The 13,633-nt window shown below is 47.2% G+C and overlaps 1 long non-coding RNA gene across 3 annotated transcripts in view; it reads left to right on the plus strand.

Moving 5' to 3' along the window:
• The first annotated feature begins 1,261 nt into the window (after window positions 1-1,261).
• The window catches only part of LOC120398450, a 37,886-nt gene continuing 25,514 nt past the window's right edge, over window positions 1,262-13,633 (plus strand). The window contains exon 1 of one of the 3 annotated variants that reach the window (XR_005594422.1): window positions 1,262-1,310. This is a non-coding gene — a long non-coding RNA (uncharacterized LOC120398450). Of the gene's footprint in view, window positions 1,311-11,242; window positions 11,374-12,194; window positions 12,293-13,633 lie in introns of those variants that run through there. The other 2 variants (XR_005594423.1, XR_005594424.1) reach the window with 2 other exon arrangements.

A 13,633-nucleotide genomic window follows, 5' to 3' on the forward strand; every position in this document is an offset into this window, starting at 1 on the left:
TCAGCTGCAATTCATCCAAGGTGATTCAATCCACCTGTAGAGTGATGTCTCCTTCCAACCTCACTCCTCTGTGCCCCCACATGCCAGTGGAAGGATGGAATCTTGGATGCTTCCTCTGGGGTTAGGAGGGCAGAGCTGGGAGGGTTGTTGAGCAGCTCTCCCACAATTGCTGTGCGGTGCTTCCCTTCTAGGATCTGGTTTCTACTTCACAGGCTCTGACTTCAACTAGGTTATAGAGCTCTAGCCAAGCTCCGTACCCATGGAGTGTAAGTGTCAGAATTTGGCTCTCTACACCAGTAGTTCTCAAACTTTTGTACTGGTGGCCCCTTTCACATAGCAAGCCTCTGAGTGTGACACCCCCCCTTATAAATTATAAACACTTTAAAAATATATTTAACACCATTATAAATGCTGGAAGAAAAACAGGGTTTAGGGTGGAGGCTGACAGCTCGCGCCCCCCCCCCCCCATGTAATAACCTCATGACCCCCCGAGGGGTCCCGACACCCAGTTTGAGAACCCCTGCTCTACACTGAACTTACTGCAGTACATGTTAATGTATTACTTACATGGAATGACTGAAATGAAGGGATTGAGGCTACAACAGTGGTTCTCAGCCTTTTCCATTCCAGGACTACCCTGGTACTCCTCTCCCATTTAGCAATATGGGACAGACAGGTTTGGTTACAATCCCTTAACACCTGTTCATAACCCCGCAGTTGGGAACCTTTGGTCTAAGACATTGCCTGGTTCTCTAACTTTTCCAGTCTGTGGACTACTTCATATAAGAGAGATCCCCTTACAGACTACCTTCCCTCCAAGCATTCACATTCCCTACTGTCTGAGACTCAAAATGGACCACAAGGAAGGACTCCTTGGACATACCATAGTATGAAAGATGTTGGTCTAGGAGAGTCCAGTACAGGCTGGCAGTGTTTGCATCTAATTGAGCACTATGAACCAACATTCTGGAATTGTTTTTAAACAACAGGTTCCAGGAAGAATGTGACCAATACAGTTAGTCATCATAATGGGGCCAATCCTGCTCTCATTGAAGGTGATGGCAAAACTCCCACTGACTTCAGGGAGAGCAAGATAGGACTCATTATTGGCCTAAGGGTACGTCTTCACTACCCCGCCGGATCGGCGGGTAGCAATCGATTTCTCGGAGTTCAATATATCGCGTCTCATCTAGACGCGATATATTGAACCCCGAACGCGCTCCCGTCGACTCCGGAACTCCTCCGGAGCGAGTGGCGGTAGCGGAGTCGACGGGGGAGCCGCGGACATCGATCCCGCGCCGTGAGGACGGGTAAGTAATTCGAGCTAAGGTACTTCGACTTCAGCTACGCTAGTCACGTAGCTGAAGTTGCGTACCTTAGATCGACCCCTCCCCCAGTGTAGATCTGGGCTAAGACATACCAAGTTTATGTCTATTACATAATATGTCAAAACACTGTCTGTCAAAAGATCACATTACTTGGATTATCAGAATATTAATGGCAAAAATATGATCTTGAAACACTGGCCAGCTGATCTGAGACAAATAATAAAATAATGGATTAAATGATGATTCCTTCTTTGAAAGGGTCATATATATATCAGACTGCAGGATGCTGAAAGGAAATTCACGGGCAACTGGGGCCATTACCTTTTATATACTGGCAATCTGGAAATTAACCATTAACCCTTCTCTGTTGACCCACTTTCCTCTAACTCTCTTTTTCTGTCAGTCATTCTTGCCTCCTAATGATGGGTAAGTGTAAATGTCCGCTGTTGGGGTTCGCCCCTCTCTGGGGCGGCTGGGAGCCAGGCCGCCTCACTACACGAGTCCAGTGCACCGGCGAATTAGCCTGGTGAGGTAGGGAACAGCCAGGAGCTCAGGCCCTCAGGCAGGGGCTGGGCAAACAGGTAGCAGTTTAAGCCCAGGCCCTAAATCAGGGCGGGGCAGCAAACAATAGTTCAGGGCTCAGACCCTCAGGCAGGGGCTGAGCAACAGTTAGCAGTTAAAGCCCAGGCTCCTGGGCCTGAGCATCGGGGCGAGGGGGGAGACTGCCACCCGTGAGTGGGGTGGCAGGGGGGACGCAGGCCCGCCCACTCCTCTGCGTCCCAGCCCGGGGCCCTAACAGTGGCAGGCAGCCTGCTGCTGTGTCAGTGGGGATCCTGGCCGCAACACACTGATATTGGCTCTGGGTGTGCTGCAGCCAGACTAGGGTCGGCTGCCCCCGGGCTACTTCTGACCTCCCCCTCTACCGGTACCTCTGTCTCGGCAGCGTCTTCCGCAGCGTCCCACACCATGGGCTCCTCAGGATACTGAGCGACGGATAAACTGGGCAGCTCCTCGGGGTCCCTTTATACCGGCCAGCCTAGGGGCTCTTCCAGTGTCTGGTCGGCGTCCAGGCTCCACAGGTACGGCCAGTCCTCGGGTCGGTTGCAGGCTGCAGGAGTCTCCCCAGCGGGAGCTAGGGCACCAGCGTCTGGCCTCTCCGGCGGCCAGGCAGCTTCTGAGCCCTGGGGCTGGGCTTTTATACTTCCTGCCCTGCGCCTTGACCTCTGGGGGGCGGGCGCAGGCTCCAGCGACTCCGCCCACTTTGGCGTCCGTAGGGACTCGTCTCTCTCTGGGGCGGCTGGGAGCCAGGCCGCCTCACTACAGTAAGATAGATGCATGATATGATTTATGTTTTGAAGGTAACTGTATACTTCATTTTTATATCTGACTAGAAATGTTTATGTATGCTCATCTTACTTCTTTTATTCTTTCCATACACATAAGAGTCTTTCGTATTTAAATTTTATAACATTCCTTTATTAAATGTTAATAAAGAAAAGATAAAAGTCCATTTACAGAATATTTGAGCATACAGGGGAACCCACGTATAGGGCTAAACACTGGACTTTTTAATAAGGCCTCACTCAGATGCAAATCCATCTTCTATCGCCTCCCTCTGCCATGCAGAGATATACAGGGAACAAAAGGCAGTGGGAAGGATTGCATGTCTGCTGCATGGAGGGAGAAGCATGCCACACACAAGGTGCATGAGGTATGCTACCTCTGCTGTGCACCGTGGAAGGGAACATGTTGCACTTCAGCGCTTACTGCAGCGGTGTAGGATCCACGCTAAACAGATCCACTGGCCTCACCTAACGAGAGCACAGGGGCAGCAGCTGCCACTGGTGCCCACAGTCTGGGATAGGAGCTGAGCTGTCTGGGCAGAGCTTATCATTACTCCCCTTTAGAGCATCAGGTTTCTCTCTTTGTGCAGTATCAGGTTCACCCTCTCTCGTGAAGCTGAACACATTTCCCCTTCAGCCCATTAAGACATTTCTGGACTGCAGGTACTCAGGTCTTTCACATGCGCTCTCTAACGAAGTGCAGACACAGTCAGCCTGCAGCTTAGTATTTTCTACTTTAACACACTTAAATAACATGGGCGAGTTTATACACATAAATCCTGTGAGATGTGCTTAGCTCCATGAAACTATGTGCACAAATATACACAGAGAAAAGATGATTTTTGTAAGATTATTAAAAATGCCTGTGCATAGGGCTATTTTAGTCAATTTACCCATTAGAGCCCACAGACATCTCCTAAGCATTCATTTGGTTGACAGTCTGGAAAACGCCAGTGTCCTAAGGGTTAATTGAACCTGAAAAAATATCCATTTCTGGTTAAGACATTCTTCGTTGTCAACTACGCTAATATGAATCTAAATTAAACGACACACCTGTGTTTGCACCTTCCTTTCAATGAAGCCCTGTCAACTGAAAGGCAACATTTAATTTATTTCTTCTGGGTTCTACCAGTGGATTTGCTGATTGTTCAGTGAGTGCTGCTATAAAGCATTCGGGGAGCTGTAATTTACACAGCACATTTCCCAGCAGTTAAAGGCAGTTATTTAATCTCCTCACTGTCACAGCACCATCATCATGGGGGTGGGGGATTTGCCTGTTTAGATGTTTTCATGTCCATAAACAAATTGCTGTGATGTGCCGCTGCATATGCAGAGCACCAAACAGTGCCCTTTCATTGGTCTCATGCTCTGCCTCCTTTGGAGGGCACTCAAGGGACAATATGTCAAGGAGTTAGTAATATAAATAAATGAAGACAAAAAATTGCATTGTCCTTATGGGCTATTTTTGGTGGAACTATTTTAGAGCTGTTCAGGACATTCCACATCCTGACATTTCAGCACATTTAGCTTCATCCATAGACTGCATTAATGGATTTCCAGTTACAAATCATCCCTATCAAATCACTGCAGTGATTCTTTAAGTTCTATCTGTAGTGTACACACATAGTGTGATCAGCACCTTTTATTTATAAAACAATAGCTCCAGAAATAAAAAGGTGCGTTCCCCCCAAAAGAACGACAGGATCTTTTTTTATATTGGGAGAAATATCGTACTGGTTTGGGTAGTCTAAAAGCATATCTTTCATGCAGATACTGTTTACCTTCTGCAGGAGAAAAACCTAATAAAAGCTGCTCTAAAGTGATAGAAAAGGCAGGAGTAATTTAGCATCCTGTTTTTCATGCTTTCTCCCTTTCTTCTGCCACTTGGGGATTTTTTGTTAATTTGCATGGTGAAACATAACTTGGCATTCGCCCTTTCATTAAAAAGTTTCCTCTTAATCTGTTGTCTGGTGCAATAAGGATTATACAATAACAAGTTAGGGCCTGATCCTGTAACCTTTGCTCATGTGAGTAAATCTTTTTCATGGAGCAGTTCTACTGCTTTCAGTGGGACTACTCCATAAGTAAGGATTGTTCATGTAAAGGATACGCATGTGAGTAAGCAATAGGGTGACACGAGTCCTTGTACTGGAGTGATTAAAAGAAATATGGGCTCAATTCTCAGCTGAGGCCAAACCACACAACAGAGGGGAGTAAGAGAGGGAGTGAGTTTCAGCTCCCTGTTTCTGTGTCACCTGTTCCCCGGCAGTAGTTCAAGCCGCCAATAAGCTGCTCTAACTTATGCCTGTGGTATATAGAGTATCAGGATTGGAAGGGACCTCAGGAGGTCATCTAGTCCAACCCCCTTCTCAAAGCAGGACCAATCCCCAGACAGATCTTTTCCCCAGTTCCCTAAATGGCCCCCTCAAGGATTGAGCTCACAACCCTGAGTTTTGAGGGGGCCATTTAGGGAACTGGGGTAAAGATCTGTCTGGGGATTGGTCCTGCTTTGAGAAGGGGGTTGGACTAGATGCCTCCTGAGGTCCCTTCCAACCCTGATACTCTATGATTCTATGATCCCTACGGCTAGGTCTTCACTGCAGAGCTAGCCCAGGTGATTGGCACTTTTGTCTGAGCGCCGGGGTTAGCAAAGCTATACCCTATTTACTCTCTAGTCACTAGCTCTGGATTCACCTGTGCGTGTTGCTAGGACTTCTGGGGACATAACCCATGCCTAGTTGTGCTCAGTAAGCTGAACCACTGTATGATCCTTTCCCAGTAAATTGTGGGAGAGTCTGTCTGTTCGAGGCACACAGCAGAAATTGTGCGAATGCATTGGAGGACTAACGGCACTCAGGTGATTTAGCCTACAGCTTCACTGCAAAGTGAGTGAAAGCAGAACCTGGGCTGCAACTCACATGCCCAGACATGCCAGCTAGCCTAGGATGAAACTAGGGTTGCCAGTTTTGGTTGGACATATTCCTGGAGGTTTCATCACATGACAGAATCTTTAATTAACAGTTAAGCTGTAATTCCTGGAGACGTCAGGACAATCCTGGAGGGTTGGCAACCCCAGCTGAAACTCAGTGAAAGGCTTGAGTGTGTGGACGGGAGGGGGCTCTGCTCCCTCTGCCAGCTATATAAAAGGGAATGAGAGTTCCCTTCAAAGGAGAATTCTCCACTCACGGGTTACATCTGACTTTTTTGCACCATCAAAGCAGAAACGAGAATGTAGCCATGTGTCTGTGTGTGCGCATGTGTGTATGCAAAAGAGTATTTTTTTAGAAATGGGTGAAGCATTTTAAACATTGTAGTAAAGGATTTAAAGAAGATCTGCCAAGTCTAAACATCACAGCAGGCCTGATTTCCACTGTCCCCAAAAAAATATAAGTACAGGTCTGTCATGCACAGAGGAAACACTGGAGATTACAAGAAAAGGAGAACTCTTCTTTGGTATCTTTCTTTGTCATAGGTAGAATAGTCAATAAAGGCTTTGTGTTGTGGACAGTGATGGAAAGACGAAACCAGCTGAATGTTGTGCCAAGTAAAATCTTGCAATTATGGAATTTCTACTAGGCTGCAGAAATGCAGTTTTGTATAAATATTTTTGTGTGTTTGTTTCAAACCACTGAATGATGAGCATGTAATGTAAATATGGTTTTATAGGTTAACATTTGTAGAGCACAAGCAGTAGCGTCTATAGTGAGCAGTGTGCAGAGACACCGATAACAGTTCCACAGTTAATATATTTTAAGCAATAATAAAGTAAACAGCAATAAAATAAAAAGTTTCATGGAACAATGCCAATATAATGGAAATCTAGGTACAAGCCAGGGTTCTATCATTTAAAGAAAAAAGGGAAAGAAAGCAAAGGCAATAAACCAACAATTCACTAAACAACTACCACCAACTAGCTGATTGATAGCATAGCTGAGAGGCCATTGGAGAGCACAGACTTTGGAGTAGGAAAACTGATTTAGGAACCTTTTGTACAAAAATAGACAAACAACCGCCCCGCTCCAAACCTCGCCACACATTGAGAACTCCCCTGTTATTTAGTTACAGGCAAATCTTTTTTTCAGTGTATTCTCATTAAACAATCACCAAGGGCCAAATCCTGGATACTGCTCCAGCCCTACTGTGCCACTCTGCCCTAACTGGGCATATGGGGATTCCCCTGAGTGGAGGGTGTCCCACTGTCTGGAGTGGCACACGACCATGAGTGCAGACTGTCAAAAAGCAGGGCAGAAACCCCCAAATGGTGGTATGTTCTGTAATTAGATTTCACCAACCCAGTCACAAGCGTGAACTAAAGCACTGTAACAGTCTTACCATGGCGACATAGACAGTCCTCTTGCGCATTCCAGTTTATCTTGCCATTCAGGCAAGCTGGACTATTTGATAGATAGTCACTTTACACCAAAAGTCACAACAATATTCAGGTTACTCCCAGTCCAAAAGGACCAGTCTCTTATCCCAGGTCACTTGTACTCAGCTCTCAAACCAAAGACAATGCCTGTAGCCAATCCTATAATAAACTAACTGAAGATTTATGATCTAAAAAGAAACAAGAGTTATTTACTTACAAGGTTTACACAGGAAACATACACACAAATGAGTTACAGGTTTAGATTTTAAAGTTCATATACACGTTTATAGTAAGTAGCTCTGTATGTCCTTTAGAAGTGACCAAGCCCAAGCCTTAGGGGGATCTTTTGTTTGTTTAGGAATCTTTGCCCCTCAGAGTCCAGACAGCATAAAGATCACAGTTTCTCCTTGTCAGTGATTTCTATCCCCTTTACCCCAGACTCCAAGCTGATGGGATGAGTTCATGTGCAGGTCTCCCCTTCCTGGAGGGAGTGAGGAATGAAATCAATAAGGTCTCTGTCCTTTGATGCCACATGTAGATGGGCCGGACTCACCCCTGTGGAGCCTCCTGCTGGTGACTCCAGGGAATTAGCTTGGTTTCCAGCCCAGAGCACCCTCTGTAGGCCAGTGATCCACCTGTACCCTGGCCCCGAGTCCCTCCCTGGACCCCAGTGCCCTTTTACATGGGGTGCTACCCCCTGGCAGTAACCCCTTTCTCTCAGGGTCTCCCCTCCCCAGGGAACCCTCACCCTCTATCCCCACCTTGCCTCAGTGTATGGCCACTGCCAGTCATTGTCTAGCCCCACGTCCTGGGGCAGACTGCAGTATCAGCCTATTCATCACAGGCAAAGGGGTTTGGACCTGCTGCTTTGGCCTACCCCTGGGCTGCCCTTTGCAACCCCTAGTACCTGTTAGCCCTCTCCTAGGCCACAGCCTGGGGCTTTCCAGACTGGAGCTCCTCAGCTCCTCTGCCTTTCCCCAGCTGTGCTTCACTCAGGTACCCTGTGTCCAGCTCCCTACAGCCAGGCCTATCTCCCTCTATAGCTAGAGAGAGACTTCCCTGGCTTCTGGCTTCCCTGGCCTTCTTATAAGGCCCTGTTGCTCAGTTTGGGGCGTGGCCCCAACTGCAGCCACTTCCCCAATCAGCCCAGCCTAAAGGCTGCTTTCTCCCACCACAGCCCCATCCCAGGGCTGTTTTTAACCCCTTCAGGGCAGGAGCAGGGGTCCACCCTGCTACACCACACAATGCCTCACCCTCGTGTCCCGCCCCGACACCAAGTGGCGGGACCTCTTGCCACCTGTGGCGGGTGAGGAGCCCCGGTGGGCCAGCCTGTACTCCACCCTGGTCCCAAGGCCCGCCGGGGATATCAGCTGGCGGCTCCTTCACGGGGCCGTGAGCACGGGCGTGTACTTGGCGCGGTTCACCCCTGTCCCAGACACCTGCCCCTTCTGCGGCGTGAGGGAGACCCTGGCGCATGTTTACCTAGAGTGCGCCAGGTTGCAGCCCCTCTACCGGCTCCTCACCGACATTCTGTTACGTTTCTGGCTGCACTTTTCTCCTCACCTCCTTATCCATGCACTCCCTATCCGTGGCCCCACAAAGTCGCGGGACCTCCTGGTCAACCTCCTCCTCGCCCTGGCTAAAAAGGCCATCCACGCGACCAGGGAGAGGAGGTTGGCCGACGGAGACTCCTGCGACTGTGGGGCTTGTTTCCGATCCCTCGTCCGCTCACGTCTCCGGGCGGAGTTCCTCTGGGCGGCGTCCGCTGGCTCCCTTGACGCCTTCGAGGAGCAGTGGGCGCTGTCCGGGGTACTCTGCTCGGTGTCCCCATCAGGCTCCCTCCTTATGACCCTTTGACCTCACTCCTGTCCCTGTTCTTTTATTAGTTGTCCCCCGCACTTAGTGGGTTTCCGTGGCCCTGTGGATCCTCCCCTTAGGCTGGGGGGGGGATCCGTTAGCATGGGGCGGGCTTCCGCCCGTCCCCTCTCCCGGATAACCCAATAGTACACCACACAATGCCTCATTTACCTTCAATGGGCCATCTTGTTTGCAGGTTGAGCACTTTACCTTAATTAATACTTCTTTTCCTGTTTGGTGAGGTTTACAGAGGTTTACAATCCAAACACTCAATATAACTTTATACCATGGGCTACAGCTATTATAAGTAGAATGAATACATGAAGCATCCTACAAGCATTCCAGAAAGTCTAAACACTAAACACATTCATATAACACTAATATCTATTTTAACTTTATTAACCCACAGGTACACCAGAGTGGTTTCCAACTATGCATTTGTCAGTGTTCAATGTGGCCCTGGGCCTTGGCTTAATCTGGGACCTGGTCTGCCAGTGTCACAGAGGGAAACCCTGAATAATCTAGAGCCAGCGTAGCTGGTCCTATCCCATTCCCTTCTGGCAATCTGGGACGGGGTGTCTGTGAGAGTTGTGCCTAGGGAAAGAGGGGAAGTAGGACTGCTGTGCACTGGTTATCCCCATCTAGCATAATGGTCCCTTAGGTTACTGCCAAATGGTACAAGTTAGAGCAGTCCTGGGGACTGAGAGAGTGCAAAGATGTCTGCACCCAGCCCCAGGTCCTGTGCTGAGTGCATCTCAGTCAGATCTAGGCCAAATAGCTTTGTGTTCAGCATAGCTAATGGCTCCACAGGCATGTGGCTTCTCCATAACCATGATATTCCAAACAGGTTGAGAACTTTCTTATAAGGAGGAACTAGATGAAGGTTTCCCTTTATTTGTCAGCTGGTTTTAAGTTGCCTTCCTCGGTACTCTACTGATTGCCTAGAAGGCTGGAAGACACTACGCAAACAAACAACCTTAGATGGAAGAGAGATGCTGAACCTATGATGAGAATACACAAACTGCAAATACACACGCACCCAAGACTCATGGCGGCCACACCTTCAGCAGCAGAGGCGATTTGAGGCCAGATCCTGTAACTGTAACTCATTTGTGTGCGTATGTTTTCTGTGGAGCACTCAATGCAGCTAAGGAGGAGGGGGCAGAAAGGGGCTGTCTTCACTGCCCTGAGCCTGGGCTGGCTCTTCCCTGAACTGGGCTCACCACAAGACAGAGCAGCCTGATGGCTTGTGTAATCTTAGTCATCTGGCAGCAATCCCAGGGAGCTTTTATGGCAGTTAAGGATCACCGGGATTCACAAAAGACCTGGCAATTTCTTCTTCTCCTGATCACATGCTCTGCTCTAGCAGTGCAAGGGGTCTGGTGTCAGAGCCACTATGTCAGGCTGATGCCACTCAAGGACCCCCTTTACACAAACATAATTTTCTGGAGGCTGGAGCTGTTTGGTTTAGAGCTCAGCTGTGCCAGTGCAGTTGTGAAAAGTGACTGAAACGTGGCCCATGGAAATGGGAAGGAGTGATATAACTCCTGAAGATGCTTTTACTCTATGGATTTTTTTAGGGGATTTGAAGATGGAACAAAGTTTGAGTAACCTCTACGCTGCAACTTCATCAGATTCAGTGAATTTTATGCCAAGATCCCTCTCTTTTGTATACCTATAGTCAAGTCTTTCCCCCCCCCCCAAAATACAGGTTACAGAGACTGATACAAATATGAAACGAAATCTTTGGTAGTGCCATTAGCAAAGACCTAAGCCTCCACAAGAACAACACCACATGTACATTTAGTCTTGTTTTGAGGGCTACAAAGTGGTGAATTTGAATGTTCTGAAAGAGGTATTTCTTTTTAATGATAAATCTTGTTATATCTTCATTTATATGAGGTTTTGGTTTTTTTAATGAAATTGAAATGTGCATGCTGTAAACTTTCCCAAACTTAGGACAAAAGGAATAAATAAAATATAGAAAGAGATGAGGCTGGAGATGTTGGAAGGACAGGCAAGTCTATGAATCATGAAGGATTATTAAGAAGAAGATTTTGTATTGGATTGTGAAATGGACAGGAGCCATTGAATATTTCTGAGTATGGGGGGGGTGAGTTGCTTCTCCAGTCATGTGCATGTTAGGAGAGGAACCACTGCATTTTGAAGATTAATATTTGGTGAACCAGGACTATAAAAGAGAAAGTTACAGTAATTAAGATTAAAGGCCATGAAGGGATAATTGCTGGGTTTGACCATAGAGTTTATTGTAGTTAAGCCATTGACAATGCATAATCCTTGTCTCAGCTCCATTATAGTACTTCAGTCCATTGATATATCGAGTTTCGAAGTTTTCCTGTTTACACTAAAGAGGAATACAGGCCACTGGACTCTGAACATGGAGACTCAAGATGGCAAAGCCCAGACATGGCTGCCATTATATGCCAGAGTGGATGGAGACTGATCTCTGCAAAAGGTTGATAGTATAATAAATTCTACTTGTCGTGTGTTTACAAGTTACAGATACCTTCCTGTAATCTCATGGCCCTACCTGTGCAATTCCGTCAAGCAAACAGAACTTGACATGAATCAAGCTTTTTTTTTTTTTTAACACATAAGGGGGAAAAAACAACCTTAGCAGTTCTTCTCCTTGTATCTACTTCATTTATTTAGACATATAAAAAGAGAGAATATGAATTATTGGATACTCAATTACTTGCTTGGGACTGTTTAATAAAACCTGTACGTCCAGCTCTGTTTTAGCCTCTCTTTGGGCCACAGCAGCCACCATGTCCAACCACACCCTCTGCATCTAATCCCTCTTGTCAGGGATCTGGTGCAGTCTATACTGGCCGCTCCCTACGGCCAATGGCTGGGTGTAATGCAAGGGGGGAAGGTGGGGACCCAGGCCCACCCTCTACTCTGGGTCTCTGCCCAGGGACTCTCTGGCGGCAGCCTCGCTGTCCTCCTTCTTGTCTGTCTGCTTCCCTGGGCCGCTTCCTCTACAGCCCCTTGCACCCGCTAGGCCCTTCCCTTCAGGGCCAGCAGCCTGGCAGGCTCCAGGCTAGAGCTCCCTCCTTTTGCTCCCTGAGCCCAGCCAGCACTGCGCTGTCCACGGTGCTAATCTCCCACCTTTGGAGACTGACCTTCCCCTCTCAAAGGCTTGGGACAGACTGACTGCCCCCTTCCTGGGCAGCCTTCTTATAGGGCTGGGCCTGGCCCTGATTGGCTGTCTCCACTCTGGGCCCTGATGGACTCACAATAAGCCCTTCTTTAATTGGCTCCCTGTCTGTGCAGGCACCCTGGCCTGCCACAGCCCACAATCTCAGGGAGTGGGGCAGTCTGCCCCACTACACATGGCCACTATATCTACTGCTCCATGAAGGCATTGGCTGGTGGGTCTGGATAGTCAATAAGCGCTTCAGATATTGCTCCTCAATTTTTTTGTATTTTCACTATTTAAAAATTCTGCTATTCCAACCCTCATCCCTCAACACCCCCACCCTCATTTCACTCAGTTTTTGCTCTCCACAAGTGATTGTTCTGTTATGCACCTGGAATACCCTAAAGACAGACACAATCAATATTTAATGGACACATTATGAATTTTCAATAATCTGAAGACATCGTACACTTGGCAGAAACAAAGAAGAATGTGTGTATGTTGTCTGAATTCTTCTCAGGATCAGCTCTCATTTGTACTTTGATAGTTCATATGATAATGATGATGTTGTTGTTGTTTGTGGTAGCACCCACTATGTGCTAGGTATTTTCCTGACAGCCAAAAGGGAAAGATCTGTACCCTGCACAGTCTGGCAGACAGTTAGACAGAGAGTACCAATCCGGACTAAGGGCTGAGCGGAACATTTGCTGAGTTGTGGAGTGAAGCTTATGCTGAGTCTGCCTGCGCTATGCCTGGCTCTATTTGTTCCCTACTTTCTTGGGCACTAACTTCACCCATATATTTTTAAGGGTCCTTGTTCTCTATACATTCATAGGTTTTAAGGCTAGAAGGGGGCATTATATGATCATCGAGTCTAATCTCATTTATTTATATATAATCATTGTCCTCCCTTGTCCCTAGCCCTCATCCTATCGCTTTCTATTCCCACTCTTTGTGTCTTTAACTTAGACTGTAGGTTCCCTGAGGCAGAGACTTGTATATTTTGCTTGTCTGAGAAGGGCCTAACACATTTTTGAATAATAAATAAGAATATAGCATCATGCTCACTTATGGCACTGCAGAACTAACCACACCAATAAATACAGCACAGATTAACATGATATTTTCAAATCACATCATTTGCATCTCACCAGGGAGGGATATGAGCTTTGTCTAGTTCAGTGGAGTCATAAGCTGTCGGGTGAAATCCTGGCTGCCCTGAAGTAAATGGCAAAACTCCCGTTGAGTTCAATGGGGCCCCTCCTAATATCTGCCACCAATCCTTCCAATCAAGATAGCTTCAGACTTGCTTCTGGTAGCAGAAATAAAAGGTCAAATTAGATCAGATACAATTCCCATTTGTGGGTTGTGATGCTACATTTTGTTATGCTCACTATATACACACACAGAAATTAAGATAAAAACATATATACTCTTGCTGGAAGGTTGCAATGGAACACAATGTGATTTCTTAGAATTCAGAACTCACCAGGACCCAAAAACAGAGAGAGAAAGAAAGCAAGCTGCTTTCTAAGCCAGAGAGGCACAACTCGCCCCACCTTACATTAATCTG

Source organism: Mauremys reevesii, linkage group 2 (assembly GCF_016161935.1).
Source record: "Mauremys reevesii isolate NIE-2019 linkage group 2, ASM1616193v1, whole genome shotgun sequence".
NCBI lineage: Eukaryota > Metazoa > Chordata > Testudines > Geoemydidae > Mauremys > Mauremys reevesii.